At 40.0% G+C, this 23944-nt stretch overlaps 1 non-coding gene across 1 annotated transcript; it reads right to left on the minus strand.

The window, feature by feature from the left end:
* Positions 1 to 22863: 22863 nt before the first annotated feature.
* Positions 22864 to 22971, minus strand: LOC130952288 (small nucleolar RNA R71). The gene has a single exon (XR_009074469.1). It is a non-coding gene; the product is annotated as a small nucleolar RNA R71 (small nucleolar RNA).
* Positions 22972 to 23944: the final 973 nt, after the last annotated feature.

Raw genomic sequence — 23944 nt, forward strand, 5'->3', positions numbered from 1 at the left:
CCCGCTTCAATTGGAATAAGAATTTGTTTAATAATATTATTATCGAGTTCAAAATCTGCTGGTATGAGTAAATATCAGTACTCTTCGATGAACTTAGCTTTACTAATGCTTCATCATATATCTTTTATTCTTATAATCATTATGTTACTAATGTCATATATATATATATATATATATATATATATATATATATATATATATATATATATATACTTGTGTTTTAATATATCCACCTTTAATAGTTATTCGTTTAAGATCTTTATAACTTAAATCACTGACTCAGCAGTCTTAATATGTGACACATACCCCCCTTTTGATACATAATCCTCATTTAGCACCATTAATCATCATTCTCTCATGCATGACCAAATTTCTTTAGAGAGAGATAGAGAGAGATAGAGAGAGAGAGAGAGTAATTTCTTGAGCTCCATAACTCTAATAAAAAATGTAATCTGATTAAAGTGTTCGTATCTTCCTCCTCTTCACGTTGACGTCACCTTTGTTCAGGACAAGTCGACGGAGAAGCTGTTGTTCCCCTTGCATGACTTGGCCCAATTGATGAGTTGGAGGGAGTAGCTGATTTTCGACGTTTTCGTCTTTAATTTTTCGTTCAGGAGCTTTCTCTGAAACTTTGGTTCTTGTGAATTCGTATGGAGGTAGGATTTGCTAATTTTGCACCGATTAAATGTTAATGTGATAAGTGATTGTTGGTTTGATTGATTATTGGTTGAATTTTTTTCTTAAGTTTATATTAAAATTTTGTTGAATTATTATTATTGCTTGTGATTGTTAGTCCGTGTAAAACCCGGTCTAACCATAATTAATTAAATAATAAATTAAATAGGAGCGAATATGGTTAGAAGATTTGGCAATTAGAATTTGATAATTTAAATATGATATTTGGATTCAGTGAATTTTTCTAAGTCAGAAAACATAGTTTTCTGCGTGAAGATGCGCACTGGAACTTTGACCGGCAGTACCGGCTGAGATCTGTCTGGTACTGCAGCTGAGAAAATTGATTATAATTAAATAAGGTTAAGAAATGAAAAATTTTAATTAGGGAAGGTAGAAATATTTAAAATGTGATTTAGAGCGCTAATCTTAAATGTTTTGGCCCAAAATTGGCTCAACGAACAAAAATAAGTGAATCGGGCCTAAGTGGGCACAAGACCCAACATATATAAACATTAGTTACGAGCATTTCAGCTCATTTTTGTAACACCCTACCATACAGAGTCTTATGCTTAAGTCATAATTCAGAGATGGCAAGGTATTACGACCTCTAAAATAAAAATTTAGTACGTATAGTAGTATGAATGATTGATTATAACTAGGAGCCTTTGTAGAAAAAGGGGTAAACAAAAATCGCAACTCAAAAGCGCAACACTCCGATCGATAACGTAACGAACAAGGATAACCAATGCGAGATTATATATATACAAAGGAGTGTCAAAAACAGGAATATCAAGACTCAAGATCCGGCTGCGAAGATAACCGGTCCGAGCATAGCAATATATACATATGATAAAATAATGAAAACCCCAAAGGAAACCCAAAGGGACACAAATACATAAAACCTATTCTCCAAAATCTCCCATAAGAGGAGTCATCACAGTTTGTATTATTTAATGGAGATAAAAGTATCTAAGCAAAACATATAAACCGAAACATAGTCCCGAGAACAAAGGATCTTCGCAAAACTAGAAGTCTCCAGCATGCCTCAGCGGGAAACCTCGCGTCCTGCATCTGAAAACCACAAAATCCGCATGGGTGAGAACCAGAGGTCCCCAGCATGGTAACAGCTTCCACATATATAATACATAATAATAGAGGAAAGCCAAAGGCAATCCTAGAACTTCCTCCAGATAATATCAAAGCTTATAAACAAGCTAAACCATATAAGGGCATCTAACTAAAGATTCTTCAGTCTAGCTAATACTTCCCTTTCCAATTCCTTCAAACCTCCCAACCACCAACAGGAGTATAATGTAGCAAACACAGTTATATCAAACAAGGAATATACAAATAGAAACAATTAAGGCATTTAGACAATTAGCAAGTAATATGCAGTCAAATAGGCAATCTCAAACAATTCATATAGTATGCATATGATGAATGCCTGTCCCTAGTGGCCGATGATATCATCTTGTCGGTTATAGAGCCAACCCGACAAGTCCTGGTCGCTAACCATTGGACTGTCCCTCTGTCGCGCATCCCCAACTCGAGTTATACTCGTTATAAACTTGATCATAAACATGATCCATATCCATCACCCTCACTGGTGAATATTTCGGGGGCGAGCTCATCCGGGCCTTTCACAGTGCCCGGCCACACTTACGACATAGGGTTAACAGAGCTTCGAGTCTCAACCTGGAGCACGTGGTGGCTAGCCACTGCTACTACCCAGGGAAACCCTCATCTCCGATGGTGGAAGTGCAAACATTCACAATTCATTCAACAGCATATATGCATTTATACTTAGCCATAAACATGGCTCCGCCGTCACACGGCAATAATCTAGCCATCCGGCTCACGGTTAAATCCATAACCAGCCAATTCATTAACATTTACGGCCCTTCGGCCCATGGCATAACAAGCACCTCCACCGCCATTCTCCGCATCTCACATAATCATCTTTGATCCTCAATGATCATACATATTTCCCCTTGCTTCACTCGCAAGTTACCACATTCACTAGCCCTTTTTCTCATGCTAGGTATATCATAAAGATTTAAGACATAAATGGTGAGATCGGAGGCTTAGAAGTATGAGATTTGGCTTTTAAAACTCAAAAATCAACTTTGGGATGAAAACAGGGCCACGCGTACGCGCACTCCACGCGCACGCGTGGATGGCCTCGAAAACTCATCGACGCGCAAGCGCCATGCACGCTAACGCGTGGATTAAAAATTTGCCAATCGACGCGCACGCGTCAACCACGCGTACGCGCGGGTGTTCTCGTGCCCCAGGCACAACACTGGCACAGTTCTGGCATAACTCCCTGGAAATTGGCTGGGCATTGGGTGCAGCACGATCGGCGCGCCCGCGCACGTCACGCGCACGCGTGGATGGCGCGTTCTGGAAGATCGGCGCGTACGTGCCAGGGGCGCCCACGCGCAAGGGGTCATTCTACTAAAAATTTTCTAAGTTAAAAGCTGCAGAATTCACAGACTCAACCCCCACTCTTCCGACGGACATAACTTCCTCATTTTAAATCGTTTTTCACCCGTTCTTCGAACGGCATGGACATACCGGATCCAATTTCATTTCTAAATAGATTTGGCACAAAACAGTGATCCGTAGTCCAAGTTATGTCCAGTCAAAGTATGCCCAAAAACCATATTTTTCATACAAAACCACAAAGTGCCATTTTCAAAACAAGCCATTTCCAACTCTTTTCGAAATCTATCAAAACATGCCAATTTTATCCCTTTTCTTTGAAATCAATCAAAATATATCAAATTCAACATCAAGCCTCCTCAATTCACACATTGACACTTTACCACAATTTACCAAAATCACTATCTCATCATTTTACCCCACTTCACCCAAGTGGCTCAAACTCAAACACATTGACATATCATATACTATTCCTCATGCCAATTCTCAACAACACCAAATCCAATAAATCATTATTGTACACAATCAACATCATACTCACCATCAACATGGTTCAACCCACAATTCAACCATAACCAATCATCAAGCATATATCACAACATGCATATTTCTCATACATCATACCACCAAGGCATCAATAATCATCATTACATATATGACCACATCATATATCTCAATCATTCAACAACATCAACAATTCAATGCCTATCTTAGGGCCTCTAGCCTAAGTATTTCCTACCACATTACATATTAGATACGGGAAACCGAAACCATACCTTAGCCGATTTTCCCAAGCTCCACCGGAGCACTTCCAAACCACTTATCCACAAGCTCTCAAGGCCTCAACACTTCCAAGAACAGATTTTTCACCACCAAACCCTCTCCAAGCTTTTCAAAATCACCAATCAAGCTCCAATATCCACACATACACAACCTAAGCCACAACCATCATACCCATACACAGCATCTCAAAACCCAAACATCATAGAACAACAAAATTACACTAGGGTTGAGAATCTTACCACACCCAAGGTCCAAGGAGACAAGATTAACCTTCTCCTTCAAGAGAGTTGGGTCCTATAACATCAAAGAACCCAAAATCTCAACATTTTACCCATGAAACTCGAAAATAAGGGCTGGAATTTCGAACAGAAACACGTGGCTTACCTCAAGATTAATTGTATGGGTTTTGTAGAGCTCTCCGCGGTGAACGCGTGGCCGCAAACGGAGCGGCAATTGGAGCTCTAGATCAAAAGTTATGGTGGTTTGAAGATCAACCAAGGGAGAGAACTTGAGAGAGTGTTCTTCCCTCCATGGCCTCTTTTTTTCAGCGTGAATTGAGTGTTGTGAGGAGAGAGAATGCTGAAAACTAGGGTTTTGGTTTAGTTATGTTGGGCCAAGGGCCCACTTTGGGTCCGGTTGGCCCGGTTTAGCCTGTTCGGTCCAATCTTGGTCCGAATTCTATAAAATTGGTACCGAAATTCTCGTCTCAGTCTCCTCTATCACATTTAGCCATAAAAATCACATTTTAGGCTTTCTAGAATAAATTCTCATTTATGGGTTAATTAGCCGTTAATTAATCGGGTTTTACATTCTACCCACCTAATTGGGAATTTTACCCACAAAATTCAAATGCAATTACCTGAGAATAAATGTGGATAATCCGTTCGCATCTCCGACTCAAGTTCCCAAGTGTGTTCCTCAACACCGCCTCGACTCCATGCCACTTTCACTAAAAAAACCTCTTTTCCACGCAGCCATTTGATACTAGTATCATCAATTCTGACTGGAGCCACTGGAAGCGTCAAATCTTCCCTTAACTGAACCGACTCAGGTTCTAACACATGGCTAGCATCAGGAGTGTACTTCCGAAGCTGCGACACGTGAAACACGTCGTGCAGGTTCGAAAGATGAGGTGGTAGAGCCATCCGATACGCCACCGGTCCAATCCTCTCTAGGATCTGAAATGGACCAATGTATCGAGGATTCAACTTCTTTGCCTTAATCGCCCTACCTACTCCTGTAGTCGGAGTAACCTTAAGGAAAACATGGTCTCCTTCCTCAAATTCTAAGGGCTTTCGCCTTTGATCGGCGTAACTCTTTTGACGACTCTGCGCCATAAGCATCCTATCACGGATTTTCTTGACTTGTTCAGTAGTCTCAGCTATCATTTCTGGCCCCAACAAGCTTTTCTCTCCAGCCTCATACCAACATAGCGGAGATTGACATTTCCTCCCAAACAAGGCCTCATACGGAGCCATTCCGATGCTCTCATGATAACTATTATTGTATGCAAACTCCACTAATGGCATATACCGATCCCAACTCGCCGGTTGGTCCAAAACACAAGCTCTCAACATATCCTCTAGTGTTTGGATCGTCCTCTCAGATTGATCATCTGTTTGAGGATGGTAAGCCGTGCTCAAGCTTAATCGGGTTCCAAAAGCTTTCTGAAATGCACCCCAAAATCTTGAAGTGAAACGAGGATTTCTATCAGAGATTATAGTAGCAGGTATGCCATGAAGTCTCACAATCTCCTTTATGTATAACCGTGCTAGTTCCTCAAGGGTGTAAGTCATACGAATGGGCAAAAAGTGAGCTGACTTCGTCAGTCGGTCCACAATCACCCAAATAGCATCAAAACCAGCCCTAGTCCTTGGCAATCCTGACACAAAGTCCATTGCAATACTTTCCCACTTCCATTGTGGAATCTCTAAAGGTTGCACATCCCGGAAGGTCTTTGATGTTCAATCTTTACCTTTTGACAAGTTAAGCACTTTGAAACTTATTCCGCCACATCATTCTTCATACCCGGCCACCAAAACATCGCCTTTAAATCATGGTACATCTTATACTTCCCGGGTGAATGGAGAATCCGCTTTTGTGTGCATCCTTTAAAATATCTTGCCTCAAAGTGCCAACATCTGGCACAATGATCCTACCCTTGAATCTCCATAACCCATCTTTTTCTTCCGACACTCTCCACTGTTTTTCTTGCTCAATAGCCGGTAACACCTTCCATAACGCTTCATCATTTTGATGAGTCTTTAGGAGTTCGGACTTAAAGTTACTTGAGATTTCTAATCGGCTCAAACACAAAGTTCCGGATACTTCTCGAGCACCAATTTTTAGACTCTCGAATCCCTTGAGCAACTTCTCCTCTTGAAGCATCATCCAAGCCGCATATAATGTCTTCCGACTTAACGCATCCGCCACTATGTTCGCCTTTCCCGGATGGTAATGAAACTCAAAGTCGTAGTCCTTCAACAATTCCATCCACCTTCTCTGCCTCATATTAAGCTCTTTCTGATCAAAAAGGTACTTCAAGCTCTTATGATCGGAGAAAACTTGGAACTTAACCCCATAGAGATAATGCCTCCACACCTTCAAGGCAAACACAACCGCAGCGAGTTCCAAATCGTGCGTAGGGTAACTAACTTCATGAGGTCTCATCTGTCGTGAGGCATACGCCACCACATTACGATGCTGCATTAGCACGCACCCTAAACCCTTTAATGAGGCATCACAATACACCTCAAATGGCTCATTCGACTCAGGTAACACTAACACAGGTGCAGTGGTCAACTTTTTCTTCAATGTCTGAAAGTTCTCCTCGCATTCAGGAGTCCAAACAAACGGAGTGTCTTTGCGGGTTAACTTTGTCATTGGCCAAGCTATCTGTGAAAAGCCCTTGATAAACCTTCGGTAATAGCCAGCTAAACCCAGAAAACTCCTTATCTCTGTTACGGTGGTTGGTTGTTTCCAATCCATCACAACCTCCACCTTAGTTGGGTCTACGGCTATTCCCTTCTTACTCACCACATGGCCCAAAAACTTCACCTCACTCTTCCAAAACTCACACTTAGACAGTTTTGCATAGAGTTTCTTCTCCTTTAGAATCTGCAACACGGTCCTCAAGTGTTCCGCATGCTCTTCTTCAGTCTTAGAATAAATTAGTATGTCATCAATGAAGACAACAACGAATTTATCCAGAAACGGACGGAAAACTCTATTCATGTAATCCATGAATACCGCAGGAGCGTTCGTCAACCCAAAGGACATCACAGTGTACTCGTAATGACCATAACGAGTTCTAAAAGCGGTCTTAGGAATATCCTCACCCCTCACCCTTATCTGGTGATAACCGGATTGCAAATCGATCTTGGAGAAAACTCCAGCTCCTTGTAACTGATCCATGAGATCATCAATTCTCGGTAATGGATACTTATTCTTTATCGTAACCTTGTTCAGCTGCCTGTAATCCACACAGAGCCGCATACTCCCATCCTTCTTCTTTACCAGTAATACTGGAGCACCCCACGGAGAGACACTTGGTCGGATAAAATTCTTACCCAACAAATCCTCTAATTGAGACTTTAGCTCGTTCATCTCTAACGGTGACATCCTATAAGGAGCACTTGAGATTGGTCCCGCTCCGGGTACCAACTCAATAGCAAACTCAACCTCTCGGTTAGGTGGAAACTCATCAATATCATCAGGAAACACTTCCGAAAACTCACACACAATCGGAATCTGCTCCAACCTTTGATCATCACCCGAAACACCCGCGGTTAACAACAGGATACCCTGACATTTGATTCCAGAACAGTTCACCATTATCGAATTCAAGTAATAATTATTCACCACGACCGGCCCTTCTGTATCTTCCGGCATAAAGTACACCGACTTTGTAGAACAATCAAGCAGGACATGGTTCTTAGATAACCAGTTCAATCCCAAGATAAGATCAAGACCGATCATCGGTAAGCAGATTAAATTATGGACAAAATCACGCTGCTTGAACCTAAACAAATTTTTCGGGCATCCTAGCCTAGTTACCATGGCCTCATGGGTAGCATTGTACACTTTTAGGTCATAACCTAAGGTTACGATCTTCAATCCTAACTCGTGGGCTTTCTCAAATGCAATAAATGAATGCGATGCTCCCGAATCAACTAAAGCATTTAAAGTTTGACCAGCCATTTCACAGTTACCTCGAATGAGTGTCTCGGATCCATCTGCACCCACAGCTGAGGTGGTGAACACCCGACCAGTTTGTTGTGCTTTCCCAGCACCCTGCTTCTGCTGCTCCGGAGACCATGGGAGCTTATGTCCTGCCTTTCCACAGTTGTAGCACAAACTCCATCCGGCCTTGCATGGTGCTCCTGGATGGTGACTTCCACACCTAGTACAAACTTGATCATTCTGAGGTTGCTCCCCAAACCTTTTCCCTTGGGAGTTGTTGTTGTTGGGCCTCCTAAAGGAACCTCTCCTCTTGAAAGGCGGACCTCTAGGTGCAATGCTCTTCCCTCGGTTCTGTGGGAATGATCCTTTGTGACTTCCCTTCTTAGCGGCTGCCCTCTTCACATACTCTTCAGCAACCCCACACTTGTTCACCAACACCACGAAAGTTCTAATCTCCATTGGTCCCTGAGCTCCATTTCTGTCGTTGCCATGGTTGTTCATCTGTTGACCAAGGGCCTCAGCAGTGGCTTGCATAGCAGCAGTCGTGTTCTCCAACGCAGTCGTAAAGTTCACCGGGTCATTAGGATTATTCTTCGGCGCACGAGCATTTGTACGACCTCTCGCACTATCTCTACCGCGTCCACGAGGTGTCATCTGGTTCTAATACACACCAAACAATCGATATTAAGTTGATCAGTCTCAATATCGGAAGTCTAGTGCTTCGAAGTCCCAAATGCATGCTCATGAACGTTTATGCCAATTATATCAAGCAGATATACTAATAGCACATAACACACACAGAGAATGCACAGAAGCATAATCAGTCCATCCCTCAGGCTCTACAGGAACGAACTGCTCTGATACCATAATGTAACACCCTACCATACAGAGTCTTATGCTTAAGTCATAATTCAGAGATGGCAAGGTATTACGACCTCTAAAATAAAAATTTAGTACGTATAGTAGTATGAATGATTGATTATAACTAGGAGCCTTTGTAGAAAAAGGGGTAAACAAAAATCGCAACTCAAAAGCGCAACACTCCGATCGATAACGTAACGAACAAGGATAACCAACGCGAGATTATATATATACAAAGGAGTGTCAAAAACAGGAATATCAAGACTCAAGATCCGGCTGCGAAGATAACCGGTCCGAGCATAGCAATATATACATATGATAAAATAATGAAAACCCCAAAGGAAACCCAAAGGGACACAAATACATAAAACTTATTCTCCAAAATCTCTCATAAGAGGAGTCATCACAGTTTGTATTATTTAATGGAGATAAAAGTATCTAAGCAAAACATATAAACCGAAACATAGTCCCGAGAACAAAGGATCTTCGCAAAACTAGAAGTCTCCAGCATGCCTCAGCGGGAAACCTCGCGTCCTGCATCTGAAAACCACAAAATCCGCATGGGTGAGAACCAGAGGTCCCCAGCATGGTAACAGCTTCCACATATATAATACATAATAATAGAGGAAAGCCAAAGGCAATCCTAGAACTTCCTCCAGATAATATCAAAGCTTATAAACAAGCTAAACCATATAAGGGCATCTAACTAAAGATTCTTCAGTCTAGCTAATACTTCCCTTTCCAATTCCTTCAAACCTCCCAACCACCAACAGGAGTATAATGTAGCAAACACAGTTATATCAAACAAGGAATATACAAATAGAAACAATTAAGGCATTTAGACAATTAGCAAGTAATATGCAGTCAAATAGGCAATCTCAAACAATTCATATAGTATGCATATGATGAATGCCTGTCCCTAGTGGCCGATGATATCATCTTGTCGGTTATAGAGCCAACCCGACAAGTCCTGGTCGCTAACCATTGGACTGTCCTTCTGTCGCGCATCCCCAACTCGAGTTATACTCGTTATAAACTTGATCATAAACATGATCCATATCCATCACCCTCACTGGTGAATATTTCGGGGGCGAGCTCATCCGGGCCTTTCACAGTGCCCGGCCACACTTACGACATAGGGTTAACAGAGCTTCGAGTCTCAACCTGGAGCACGTGGTGGCTAGCCACTGCTACTACCCAGGGAAACCCTCATCTCCGATGGTGGAAGTGCAAACATTCACAATTCATTCAACAGCATATATGCATTTATACTTAGCCATAAACATGGCTCCGCCGTCACACGGCAATAATCTAGCCATCCGGCTCACGGTTAAATCCATAACCAGCCAATTCATTAACATTTACGGCCCTTCGGCCCATGGCATAACAAGCACCTCCACCGCCATTCTCCGCATCTCACATAATCATCTTTGATCCTCAATGATCATACATATTTCCCCTTGCTTCACTCGCAAGTTACCACATTCACTAGCCCTTTTTCTCATGCTAGGTATATCATAAAGATTTAAGACATAAATGGTGAGATCGGAGGCTTAGAAGTATGAGATTTGGCTTTTAAAACTCAAAAATCAACTTTGGGATGAAAACAGGGCCACGCGTACGCGCACTCCACGCGCACGCGTGGATGGCCTCGAAAACTCATCGACGCGCAAGCGCCATGCACGCTAACGCGTGGATTAAAAATTTGCCAATCGACGCGCACGCGTCAACCACGCGTACGCGCGGGTGTTCTCGTGCCCCAGGCACAACACTGGCACAGTTCTGGCATAACTCCCTGGAAATTGGCTGGGCATTGGGTGCAGCACAATCGGCGCGCCCGCGCACGTCACGCGCACGCGTGGATGGCGCTTTTTGGAAGATCGGCGCGTACGCGCCAGGTGCGCCCACGCGCAAGGGGTCATTCTGCTAAAAATTTTCTAAGTTAAAAGCTGCAGAATTCACAGACTCAACCCCCACTCTTCCGACGGACATAACTTCCTCATTTTAAATCGTTTTTCACCCGTTCTTCGAACGGCATGGACATCCCGGATCCAATTTCATTTCTAAATAGATTTGGCACAAAACAGTGATCCGTAGTCCAAGTTATGTCCAGTCAAAGTATGCCCAAAAACCATATTTTTCATACAAAACCACAAAGTGCCATTTTCAAAACAAGCCATTTCCAACTCTTTTCGAAATCTATCAAAACATGCCAATTTTATCCCTTTTCTTTGAAATCAATCAAAATATATCAAATTCAACATCAAGCCTCCTCAATTCACACATTGACACTTTACCACAATTTACCAAAATCACTATCTCATCATTTTACCCCACTTCACCCAAGTGGTTCAAACTCAAACACATTGACATATCATATACTATTCCTCATGCCAATTCTCAACAACACCAAATCCAATAAATCATTATTGTACACAATCAACATCATACTCACCATCAACATGGTTCAACCCACAATTCAACCATAACCAATCATCAAGCATATATCACAACATGCATATTTCTCATACATCATACCACCAAGGCATCAATAATCATCATTACATATATGACCACATCATATATCTCAATCATTCAACAACATCAACAATTCAATGCCTATCTTAGGGCCTCTAGCCTAAGTATTTCCTACCACATTACATATTAGATACGGGAAACCGAAACCATACCTTAGCCGATTTTCCCAAGCTCCACCGGAGCACTTCCAAACCACTTATCCACAAGCTCTCAAGGCCTCAACACTTCCAAGAACAGATTTTTCACCACCAAACCCTCTCCAAGCTTTTCAAAATCACCAATCAAGCTCCAATATCCACACATACACAACCTAAGCCACAACCATCATACCCATACACAACATCTCAAAATCCAAACATCATAGAACAACAAAATTACACTAGGGTTGAGAATCTTACCACACCCAAGGTCCAAGGAGACAAGATTAACCTTCTCCTTCAAGAGAGTTGGGTCCTATAACATCAAAGAACCCAAAATCTCAACATTTTACCCATGAAACTCGAAAATAAGGGCTGGAATTTCGAACAGAAACACGTGGCTTACCTCAAGATTAATTGTATGGGTTTTGTAGAGCTCTCCGCGGTGAACGCGTGGCCGCAAACGGAGCGGCAATCGGAGCTCTAGATCAAAAGTTATGGTGGTTTGAAGATCAACCAAGGGAGAGAACTTGAGAGAGTGTTCTTCCCTCCATGGCCTCTCTTTTTCAGCGTGAATTGAGTGTTGTGAGGAGAGAGAATGCTGAAAACTAGGGTTTTGGTTTAGTTATGTTGGGCCAAGGGCCCACTTTGGGTCCGGTTGGCCCGGTTTAGCCCGTTCGGTCCAATCTTGGTCCGAATTCTATAAAATTGGTACCGAAATTCTTGTCTCAGTCTCCTCTATCACATTTAGCCATAAAAATCACATTTTAGGCTTTCTAGAATAAATTCTCATTTATGGGTTAATTAGCCGTTAATTAACCGGGTTTTACAATTTTACCCTAAAAAAAGGGTTGGGGCGCTGAATTGAGAAGAGAGGGGAGAAGAGAGAAAACCTAACTCTCTTTGATCTTCAAATCACCATAACTTTCTCTCTGGAGCTCCGATTGACGAGCCGTTTGCGGCCACGCGTCGCTCTTCTCATCCTCTACAATTCTATCTAAGTTTTATAGTGAGTATTCCATTTATCTCTGCCCAGTTTTCGAAATTCTTCACTGTTACACGTTTTTGGGTAGTTAGTGTTGAAATCATGTGATTTTGGTTGTTTAGGGATACTCTAACATGGATTCTAATAGGTTCTATCCCTATTTCATATGGGCTGAGGTAAGAAGTACTCAAACCCTTGTGATTTATCAATTTCATGAACCCTAGGTTAATGTATATATGTGAAATTGGTTATGTTAGTGTATTTGGTGATGTTGGTGCACAATTGGGAGATTGGTGTTGCTTGAGGAGTTTTGGTGAGGCTTGGAGCTAAGGTTGGTGGAGACTTCCAAAGAAGAAGCTCAACTGGTTTGGCTACAAGAGGTACGGTTTAAGTTTCATTTAAGTACCGTGTGGCATGATGAAAATTCCTAGGCTAGATACCCCTAGGATTAAGTTTGGATTGTGTCAATGGTTGCTGCTAATGTGCATAATAGATATGTAGTGTGAATTAATGATTGGGTTGAGAATTGTGTGAAATTGTGTGTTTGGTGTGTTGAGAATATGATGAATCAGATAATGAGTATTGGTTTGTGGATTATGTAACTAAATTGTGAATTTGGGCCGGAGGCCGTGAATTTTGGGTCGGAGGCCGGAAAGAGGTGAAAAAGGTAAGTTGATGTGTGCATTGTGTGATGACATAAGTGATTGGATAAATTTTAGATATTGAATATGTGAATAATTAGGTTGGTCATTGAATAATAAGGTTTGAGGAGTTGAAGTATGGAATTCGGTAATTTTGAGTGAAATTGTGTAGATGGGGTATGTTTGGTTTTGGTTGAGATATATTATATGGTCATATATGTGATTATGATTATTGATGCCTTGATGGTATGATGCATGAGAGATATGCATGTTGTGATATATGCCTGATGAATTATTGAGGTTGATTTGTGAGTGAAACCATGTGATGGTGAGTATGATATTGACTATGTATAATGATGGTTGATTGGAAATGGTGTTGTTGGAAATTGGGATGAGAAAGGATGTATGACCTGTTAATATGTTTGTAATTTAGTCATTTGTTTGGGATGGGTAAAATAGTTGTATGGTGGTCTTGTGAATTGTGGTAAAGTGTTAATATGAGTTGAGGAGGCTTGATATTGATTTTGGTATATTTTGATTGATTTCAAAAAGGGTTGAAATTGGCATGCTTTGGTTGATTTTGAAAAGGGTTGAAAATGACTTGTTTTGAAAATGACACTTTGTGGTTTTGTATGAAAATATGGTGTTTGGGCATACTTTGACGGGACATAACTTGGACTCCGGATCCCTGTTTTGTGCTAAATTTGTTTAGAAATGAAATTGGATCCGGGATGTTCATGCCGTTTGAAGAACGGGCGAAAAATGATTTGAAATGAAGAAGTTATGTCCGTTGGAAAATTGGGGGTTGAATCTGTGAATTCTGCAGCTTTTAACTTAGAAAAAATTTTAGCAGAATAACCCCTCACGCGTAGGCCTGCTTGATGCATACGCGTCGTTTTTCAAAAACGCGCCATCCACGCGTGCGCGTCGATGCGCTGCACCCAATGCCCAGCCATTTTTTCCGAGAGTTGTGCCAGAGTTGTGTGTGGTGCACAAACGCACCCACGCGTACGCGTGGCTGATGCGTATGTGTCGTTTGGCTGTTTTTCAATCCACGCGTGCGCGTGGGCGACGCATACTTGTCGATGAACTTTGTGGCCATCCACGCGTGCACGTGGAGGACGCGTACGCGTGGCTCTGTTTTCATGCCAAAGTTGATTTTTGAGTTTTAAAAGTCAAATTTCATACTTCTAAGCCTCCGATCTCATCCCTTGTGTATTAAATCATTATGATATGCCTAGCAATGAGAATTGAGCTAGGGGATGTGATAACTTGTGAATGGATCAAGGGAAAAATTTATGATCAATGATGATCAAGGATGATTGCCTGAGATACGAAGGATGGCGGTAGAAGTATGTTATATGCCATGAGCCGAAGGGCTGTACATGTTGATAAATTGGCTAGTTCTAGATTGAACTGTGAGCCGGATGGCTGAGTTATTGCCGGGTTACGGTGGAGCCATGTTGATAAATTAGCTAGTTCTGGATTGAACTGTGAGTCGGATGGTTGAGATTGCCGGGTTACAGCGGAGCCATTATTGATTATGGCTGAATATAAATGCATATATGCTATTGAATGAATTGTGAATTTAAGCCGGATGGCTGAGATGAATGTTGTATGTGAGTATGCTTTTGTTTTCTCTCTGGTTGTAAGGGTGACAGGGCACCGATGCCCTCTAATGGCGACAGGGCGCATATTCCCTCTAATGATATTAATGCGCAACAGAGAGACTGTGCCCAGGTTAGCTACCGGACACGTCGGGTTGGCTTGATAACGGACAGATGATATCATCAGTCATAGGACATGCATTCATCATTTGCATATGTTTGAATTGTTTGGGTTTGCCTACTTGTTTTGGATTGTTATCTCATATATGCTATGTTATCTGATTATGTGCTACTCGTTCTACTTGAATCTTATTTGTGTATTACTTTCCTGTATTGCTTGTGTTTGTACTACTGAGAGGTCCCTCATGCTGGTGTCGGTGGACGCTGAGGGCTATTCTTGAAGAGATGAATTGATGATGTGATTGAATAATGATGATGACTATTGAATGAGATGATTCAAGCTCCCTGGGTAGACGCAGTGAAGTGATTTCACTAGCTCCAGGTGAGGATATGATGTATTGATATAGTATTGCTGAGACAGAATAACTGGTAATGATTTTTCTCATAACTCTGGTTCTGATTCGTTGGAGAGTTAGGGAGAGTTGAGAAGCATGAAGAATAAGTATTAGACTTAGCATTCTCTTATGGCAGTTGCCCAAATTGTGGATTAGCGAGAACATAGGGTGAATGTTTGGTGGAAGGAAGTTTAGGATGCTTAGTGAGTTTTTGTTGTAGTGCATTATATTTATTTGGCACTTTTACCGTACTGGGAACCCATAGGTCCGGGATTCTCATTCCGTATATATCTTTTTTTTCAGATACAGGTCCAGGTGCTCAGAAGTGAGCTGTGGTTCATCTGAGAGACAGCGAAGATCTTTATACACTCTACCTTATATTTTGCTTAGAATCTCTCCACCTTTATTTGAAGGGCTTACATTATGTACTAAACTCTTTTGAACTTGCCTATAGAGGCTTTCATGTTCTATTTGGGAGAGATTAGGAGTTTCTGTTGTCAACTGCTTTCATACTGTACCCTAGCCGGCCTAAACATCGCGGGTTGCGACTAGTGGCTATTTACTTATGTTATATATTTCTATCTATTATCTATCTCTTAATCTCCTTTATGCCTTTGTCCATATATCGCTTTCGGCTTCGCGCTTTATCTTTTAGTTATCGAAACGTGAGTGATACACCTTCGCGATTTTATTTTTACTCTTTTCAAGCTTCTCGATTAATACTCCTTCCAATTATACTTATATTTATATATTAAAGATCCACCTGAGAGTCGTACTACCGTAATATCATTGACTTATGACTCGAGTATAAGGATTTGAATATTAGGGTGTTATAGTCCGGCCATGAGGAACAATCCAACTGGGGTTATTTTGATGATTTTGGGATTGCTGTGAATGAAAATTATTGATAGAAATTAATGAAATTTGATGGCCGAGAGATTAACTAAAAAACTGTGAAAAATCAGTAACCGTAAAGCTCAAAAACAGATTAAAAATCATATATATTTTTGAACAGATTGCAAAAAAGGATTTTTGGGTTTTAAGAGTTGTGTTTGTCACCAACATAACATTATTATATTAAAGGATGAAAATGTACTTTTATAAAAGATCAGAGTTATTGAAAATAATAGTAATTAAACAAGTTTTAAAGGCATTTTAGGCTATTAAGTAAAGGTACAGAGGTAAAATGGGTATTTTATGAAAGTACAAGGATAGTTTTAAAAGTCATAATTATGTCAGGTTATTTTAGTATTTTATGGAAGTATTGGGATAAACGTAATTAAAAACTTGAAGTTAGAAAATAAATTCCTAAAAGCTCAAGAATAAGACTTTAGTTAATATGTTTTGGATAACAAAATAATGATACTATTACTCCTTTATTAATAATACTAGCTCACTTATATTAACATAATACATTATATTTTATTTAAAATATATTATTTTATTTATGATATAATAAAAGGATAAACAGTGACCTTTTCTAAAAATTTTAGAAAGACAAATCTAAGTTAAGGATTTCATTATCCTCCCTTCATAAAACATCTAGGAAAATGTGAGAGAAGAGTGTGAAGTTTAATTATGAAGTTGAAAGAGGAAACTAAAAGAAAGATAACAAAGAATTGATAACTGAAAGAAAGACAAGAGGAGAAAAGAAAATTATTAAAGGAATTTTTGCTCTAATCGAATATTTAAAGAAAACTGAAATAATTTGAAAGAATATTTTGCCATGGAAAGTAGAGAAAGGAGACTAAAATAATGTTTTATAGAAATGATATGAAAGAACAAATGACTGAGAATGAGAATGCCTAAGACTAACTGAGAACTGGAAACTAAGAAAGATATACAGATTGGTAAACAAGAATTAAATGATTGAAGGTTCACCTGGCAAGGACGAGGATTTTGTCCCGCTTGCCCGGTGCACATACTGATTAATTGTTGAACTCAAAAAAGCCCATGTACTGATTGATTGTTGAACTCGGGCACGCTCACATACTGTTGATTTCTGTTTCCCATTGTGCATGTATTATGGTGTCTAGCTTTGTGACAATTGTCGTTGGTCACGTACTGATAATGTTCTTAACCATATCGACACATATGCAGTACAATATGCAATGGGAAGCCATATCAGGGACTTGTTTCCAGGTAATGTCGGGTTTTGGGATATAAATGGACACATAAGCTCATGGCATACATAGGACAGAAATCCATCATACTTGTTTGTGCATATTTTTTTGTGATTATGTGTGTAATTTTTCTGCATTCTGTGGTTTGTTGTGACTGTGCATGTGTGCTTTCTGATTTATTTCTCTCTGTATCTCTGAGTTTGTTTCTACCTTGATCCTACTAAGGACTCCCAGTTCTTACCACCTCTTTTCAACCCTTTCAATTACAAGTGTGAAAGCTTATTGTGAAGCTGCAGAAGCATAGAAGAATTTGTTTGAGAGTTGAGTTGTTGTTAGGATTTAGTTTTCCTTTGCCTTGTTAGTTGTAATTTTATTCAAAGTGGTAGGTTTTGTAATTGGTTTTGTATGTAATACTATAATATATTATTAATATTAAGAATGTGAATATGTGTTAACTGTTCTTGATGGAAAAATTGAACTTTTAGTAAAAACTGTCGACAGATTAACACATAAAGGTCCAATACTACATAGATAATAAACGAATTAGGTTAGTAACACCTTACTTTTGGTGTAATCATGACATATTGGAAGTGGGCCATTATAATATGGTATCAGAGCAGTCCTTCCTGTAAGCATTGGGAATGGACTGAGTATGCTTCACTGCATACTTTGAGTGTCTATCATGTAATAGGACTTGTATTAATGACAAGGGTTTGAGTTTTATATGCATGACTGTCTGTTGATTAATGCTATTAGTCCACCATTGCATATCTCATGTTATTAAGTCTGGCTAACTTAGCACTAATGGTTTATGTATTTGGGAACACTAATAGGTTATCATGACGAAATAAAGGTAATAGGTAACACGAATCACGAGGTTTTGGGGACATTAGAAGTTACTTTTTAGGGTCCGTTCCACTTCAAAGTATGACCTTCATTCTAGGGGTGTTCGCGGTGCGGTTTGGTTCAGTTTTTTAGAGAAAAGTCATCCAATCCAATCAATTAATTAAACTGCGGTTCGGTTTGGTTCGATTTTTTTATTGAGATCATCCGAACCAAACCAAACAAAATAAAATCGGTTTGGTTTGGTTCGGTATGTTCGGTTTTTCAATCAATTCAATCAAAAACATATCATACTATTTCACAAAGTGATGACATTGAAATTATAGTATACAAGTATACCATAACTAACAAAAGTCTTGATCCAATGAAATTCAATGACAAAAGATATTAAAATATGACAATTAAAGAAGTTTAAAGGTTCAATAGTCAACACAACAAAAAAAAATCCAGCAATAGATAGCCACGTTTTGGTGTCCTCTCCAACAAAACAATGAAACTTCTTTAAGCAAATGATGAGCGGATGATTTGTATACTTTTTGGCATTGTTTTTAGTATGTTTTTGATATGATCTAGTTAGTTTTTAGCATATTTTTATTAGTTTTTAGTTAAAATTCACTTTTCTGGACTTTACTATGAGTTTGTGTGTTTTTCTGTGATTTCAGGTATTTTCTGGCTGAAATTGAGGGACCTGAGCAAAAATCTGATCCAGAGACTCAAAAGGACTGCAGATGCTGTTGGATTCTGACCTCCCTGCACTCGAAGCGGATTTTCTGGAGCTACAGAAGCCCAATTGGCGCGCTCTCAACGGCGTTGGAAAGTAGACATCCTGGGCTTTCCAGCAATATATAATAGTCCATACTTTGCCCAAGATTTGATGGCCCAAACCGGCGTTCAAAGTCACCTCAAGGAATCCCAGCGTTAAACGCTGGAACTGGCACCCAAATGGGAGTTAAACGCCCAAACTGGCACTAAAACTGGCGTTTAACTCCAAGAAGAGTCTCTACACGAAATTTCTTCATTGCTCAGCCCAAACACACACCAAGTGGGCCCGGAAGTGGATTTTTATGTCATTCACTCATCTCTGTACACCCTAGGCTACTAGTTTTCTATATATAGGACCTTTTACTATTGTATCTTGGAATCTTTGAGAGAGCCTTTTGGACATCTAGTTCTTAGACCTTTGAGAGGCTGGCCATTCGGCCATGCCTAGACCTTGTTCTTATGTATTTTCAACGGTGGAGTTTCTACACACCATAGATTAAGGTGTGGAGCTCTGCTGTACCTCGAGTATTAATGCAATTACTATTGTTCTTCCATTCAATTCCACTTGTTCTTTTACCAAGATATCACTTGTTCTTCAATATGATGAAGGTGATGATTGACGCCCATCACCATTCTCACCCATGAACAAGGTGACTGACAACCATTCTTGTTCTACAAGCATCTGAGGCTTAGTGAATATCTCTTGGATTTCTGATTGCATGATGCATGGTTGATCGCCTGACAACCGAGTGCTCGCCTGACAAACGAGCCAGCCATTCCGTGAGATCAGAGTCTTCGTGGTATAGGCAAGAACTGATGGCGGCATTCAAGAGAATCCGGAAGGTCTAACATTGTCTGTGGTATTCTGAGTAGGATTCAATGATTGAATGACTGTGACGTGCTTCAAACCTGCAACCTACTGGGCGTTAGTGACAGACGCAAAAGAGTTATTCTATTCCGGTAGGGGAGGGAACCAAACCGGTGACTGGCAGCACTGTGACAGAGTGTGTGCATTAGCTTTCACTGCGCGGATGGGAGGTAGCTGCTGACAACAGTGAGACCCTACACGAGCTTGCCATGGAAAGGAGTAAGAAAGGATTGGATGAAGGCTGTAGGAAAGCAGAGAGACGGAAGGGAAGGCATCTTCATACACTTGTCTGAAGCTCTTACACCAATGATATACATAAGTATCACTATCTTTATCTTTATATTACTTTCGTTCATCACCATATATATCTGAGTTTGCCTGACTAAGATTTACAAGATGACCATAGCTTGCTTCAATGCTAACAATCTCCGTGGGATCGACCCTTACTCACGTAAGGTTTATTACTTGGACGACCCAGTGCACTTGCTGGTTAGTTGTGCGAAGTTGTGTAATGCCATGGTATTGAGCGCACCAAGTTTTTGGAGCCATTACCAGGGATTATGAGAGTTGTGAAAAAGTATAACTTCACAATTTCGCGCACCAAGTTTTTGGCGCCGTTGCCGGGGATTGTTCAAGTTTTGAGCAAGCTTTTGGTAACATCAGTGCCAAGATCCGGCAACAACATCAAATTTTTGGTGTTATTGCCCGGGATTGTTTAGGCTGGACAACTGACGGTTCATCTTGTTGCTTAGATTAGGTATTATTTTTTTCAAAATTCTTGAAGATGAATTCTAGAGTTTCATGATGATTTGTTGAAATCTGGCTGGCTGAGAAGCCATGTCTAATCTAATTGGACCGAGGTTTCAACTCATCACCACAAGAGCTTGGTTGATTCTCATCAATTTTGCTCTTGGAGCAGTGATCTGCTAAGATTTGGCTGACCTTTGGTCATGTCTAGTGTTTTGGACCGAAGCTTTCTTTGAAAGCTTGGCTGGCTGTGAAGCCATGTCTAATTCCTGGACCGGAGTCTTAGACTAGCATTGCACTGATCCCTGGAATTCTCATTAAGAATTTTGATACCTTTTCTCATTTAATTTTCGAAAAACACAAAAAAAAAAAATTTACAAAATCATAAAAAGACCAAAAATATTTGATGTTTCTTGCTTAAGTCTAGTGTCTCATCTTAAGTTTGGTGTCTTATGCATGTTTTTGTTATATTTTTTGAATCCATGCATATATTTCTTTGTTTTGATCTTTGAATTCTATTGACTTGAAGTATTTTGTGTGTCTCATATGCATTCTCATATTATTAGTGTCAGTAGTATACAAACTGCTAAGTTTGGTGTCTTGCATGCATTGTTAATTGATTCTTTTTGCATTTTGATTATTAAAAATCCAAAAATATTTTTAATTTGTGTCTTTTCAAGTCAATGATACAAAGAATTGAAGATTCAGAACATACAGCAGAGGAATTATACAGAAAAAGCTGAGCATTCAAAAATGCCCAGTGAAGAAGGCAGACTGGCGTTTAAACGCCAGCCAGGGTACCTGGTTGGGCGTTTAACGCCCAAAAAGGGTGCATTTTGGGCGTTAAACGCCAGAATGTATACCATTCTGGGCGTTTAACGCCAGGATGGTGCCAGGGGGAAGATTTTGTTTTCAAAATCAATTTTTTTTCAAGTTTTCAAAGTTTTTCAAAATCAAATCTTTTTCAAATCATATCTTTTCAATCAAATATTTTCAAAATCAATTTCTTTCCTTTTTAAAAGATACTTACTAACAATTAATGATTTGATTGAACATCACAAGATTGTTACCTTTTCTGTTGAGAAGGGTTTAAATGTTTCAATCATATCTTTTCTTGTTAGGCAAGTCATTAATTTTTAAGATCATATCTTTTCAAAGTGTTTTCAAATCATATCTTTTAAAATTGTTTTCAAATCATATCTTCTCAATCACATCTTTTTAAAACCATAACTTCTCAAGTAAATCTTTTTAACCACATCTTTTTAAAAATAGTTTTCAATCAAATCTTTTTAATTTCTAATTTCAAAATCTTTTTCAAAAATCACTTGATTTCTTTTTCACTTTGAATTCTCGAAAATTATCAATCAAATTTTCAAAATGTTTTCAAAATCTTTTAATTGAATTTTCGAAAATTCTCTTCCCTCCTTCCCACATCCTTCTATTTATGGAGTACCACTCCTTCTAAATGCACAATTCGAACCTTATCTAACTAAAGTTCGAATTCTTCTTCTCCTTCTTCTTTCTATTTCTCTTTTCCTCTGACATTTCAAGGAATCTCTATACTGTGACATAGAGGATTCCACACTTTCTTTTTCTCTTCTCTTTCATATGAGCAGGAGCAGAGACAAAGGCATTCTTGTTGAAGCTGACCCTGAACCTGAGAGAACCTTGAAGAGAAAGCTAAGAGAAGCTAAAGCACAACTCTCTTTAGAGGACCTGACCGAATTCTTCAAGGAAGAAGAACACATGGCAGCCGAAAACAACAACAATGCCAACAATGCAAGGAAGGTGCTTGGTGACTTTACTGCACCTACTCCTGATTTCTATGGGAGAAGCATCTCTATCCCTGCCATTGGAGCAAACAACTTTGAGCTTAAGCCTCAATTAGTTTCTCTAATGCAACAGAATTGCAAGTTCCATGGACTTCCAATGGAAGATCCTCATCAGTTCTTAGCTGAATTCTTGCAAATCTGTGACACAGTCAAGACTAATGGGGTTAACCCTGAGGTCTATAGACTGATGCTATTCCCCTTTGCTGTAAGAGACAGAGCTAGAATATGGTTGGATTCTCAACCTAAAGAAAGCCTGGACTCTTGGGAAAAGCTAGTCAATGCCTTCTTGGCAAAGTTCTTTCCACCACAAAGATGGAGTAAGCTTAGAGTGGAAGTCCAAACCTTCAGACAGAAGGATGGAGAATCCCTCTATGAAGCTTGGGAAAGATACAAGCAATTAATCAGAAGATGTCCCTCAGACATGCTTTCTGAATGGAGCATCATAGGCATTTTCTATGATGGTCTCTCTGAACTATCTAAGATGTCCTTGGATAGCTCTGCTGGAGGATCTCTTCATTTGAAGAAGACGCCTGCAGAAGCTCAAGAATTGATTGAAATGGTTGCAAATAACCAATTCATGTACACTTCTGAAAGAAATCCTGTGAACAATGGGACTAGTCAAAAGAAAGGAGTTCTTGAGATTGACACTCTGAATGCCATATTGGCTCAGAACAAAATATTGACTCAACAAGTCAATTTGATTTCTCAAAGTCTGTCTGGAATGCAAAATGCACCAAACAGTACTAAGGATGCTTCATCTGAGGAAGAAGCTTATGATCCTGAGAACCCTTCCATGGAAGAGGTGAATTACCTAGGAGAACCCTATGGAAACACCTATAATTCTTCATGGAGAAATCACCAAAATCTCTCATGGAAGAATCAAGAGAGACCTCAGCAAGGTTTCAATAATAATGGTGGAAGAAACAGGTTTAACAATGGTAAACCTTTTCCATCATCTTCTCAGCAACAGACAGAGAGCTCTAAGCAGAATACCTCTGACTTAGCAACCATGGTTTCTGATCTAATCAAAACCACTCAAAGTTTCATGACTGAAACTAGATCCTCCATTAGGAATTTGGAAGGACAAGTGGGTCAGCTGAGCAAGAAAATTACTGAACTCCCTCCAAGCACCCTCCCAAGTACACTGAAGAAAATCCAAAAGGAGAGTGCAAGGCCATAGACATGGCCGAATATGGGGAGGAAAGAGAGGAGGAGGACGCCACTGAGGAAGACCTCAGTAGGCGTGTACCAATCTCCTCTGAGTTCCTCAATGAGGAACAATGGGAATCTGAGGTTCAAAATGAGACCATAGAGATTCCATTGGACTTACTTCTGCCATTCATGAGCTCTGATGAGTATTCTTCCTCTGAAGAGGATGAGTATGTCACTGAAGAGCAAGT

The sequence above is a fragment of the Arachis stenosperma genome, chromosome 9 (genome assembly GCF_014773155.1).
Source record: "Arachis stenosperma cultivar V10309 chromosome 9, arast.V10309.gnm1.PFL2, whole genome shotgun sequence".
Lineage (NCBI taxonomy): Eukaryota > Viridiplantae > Streptophyta > Magnoliopsida > Fabales > Fabaceae > Arachis > Arachis stenosperma.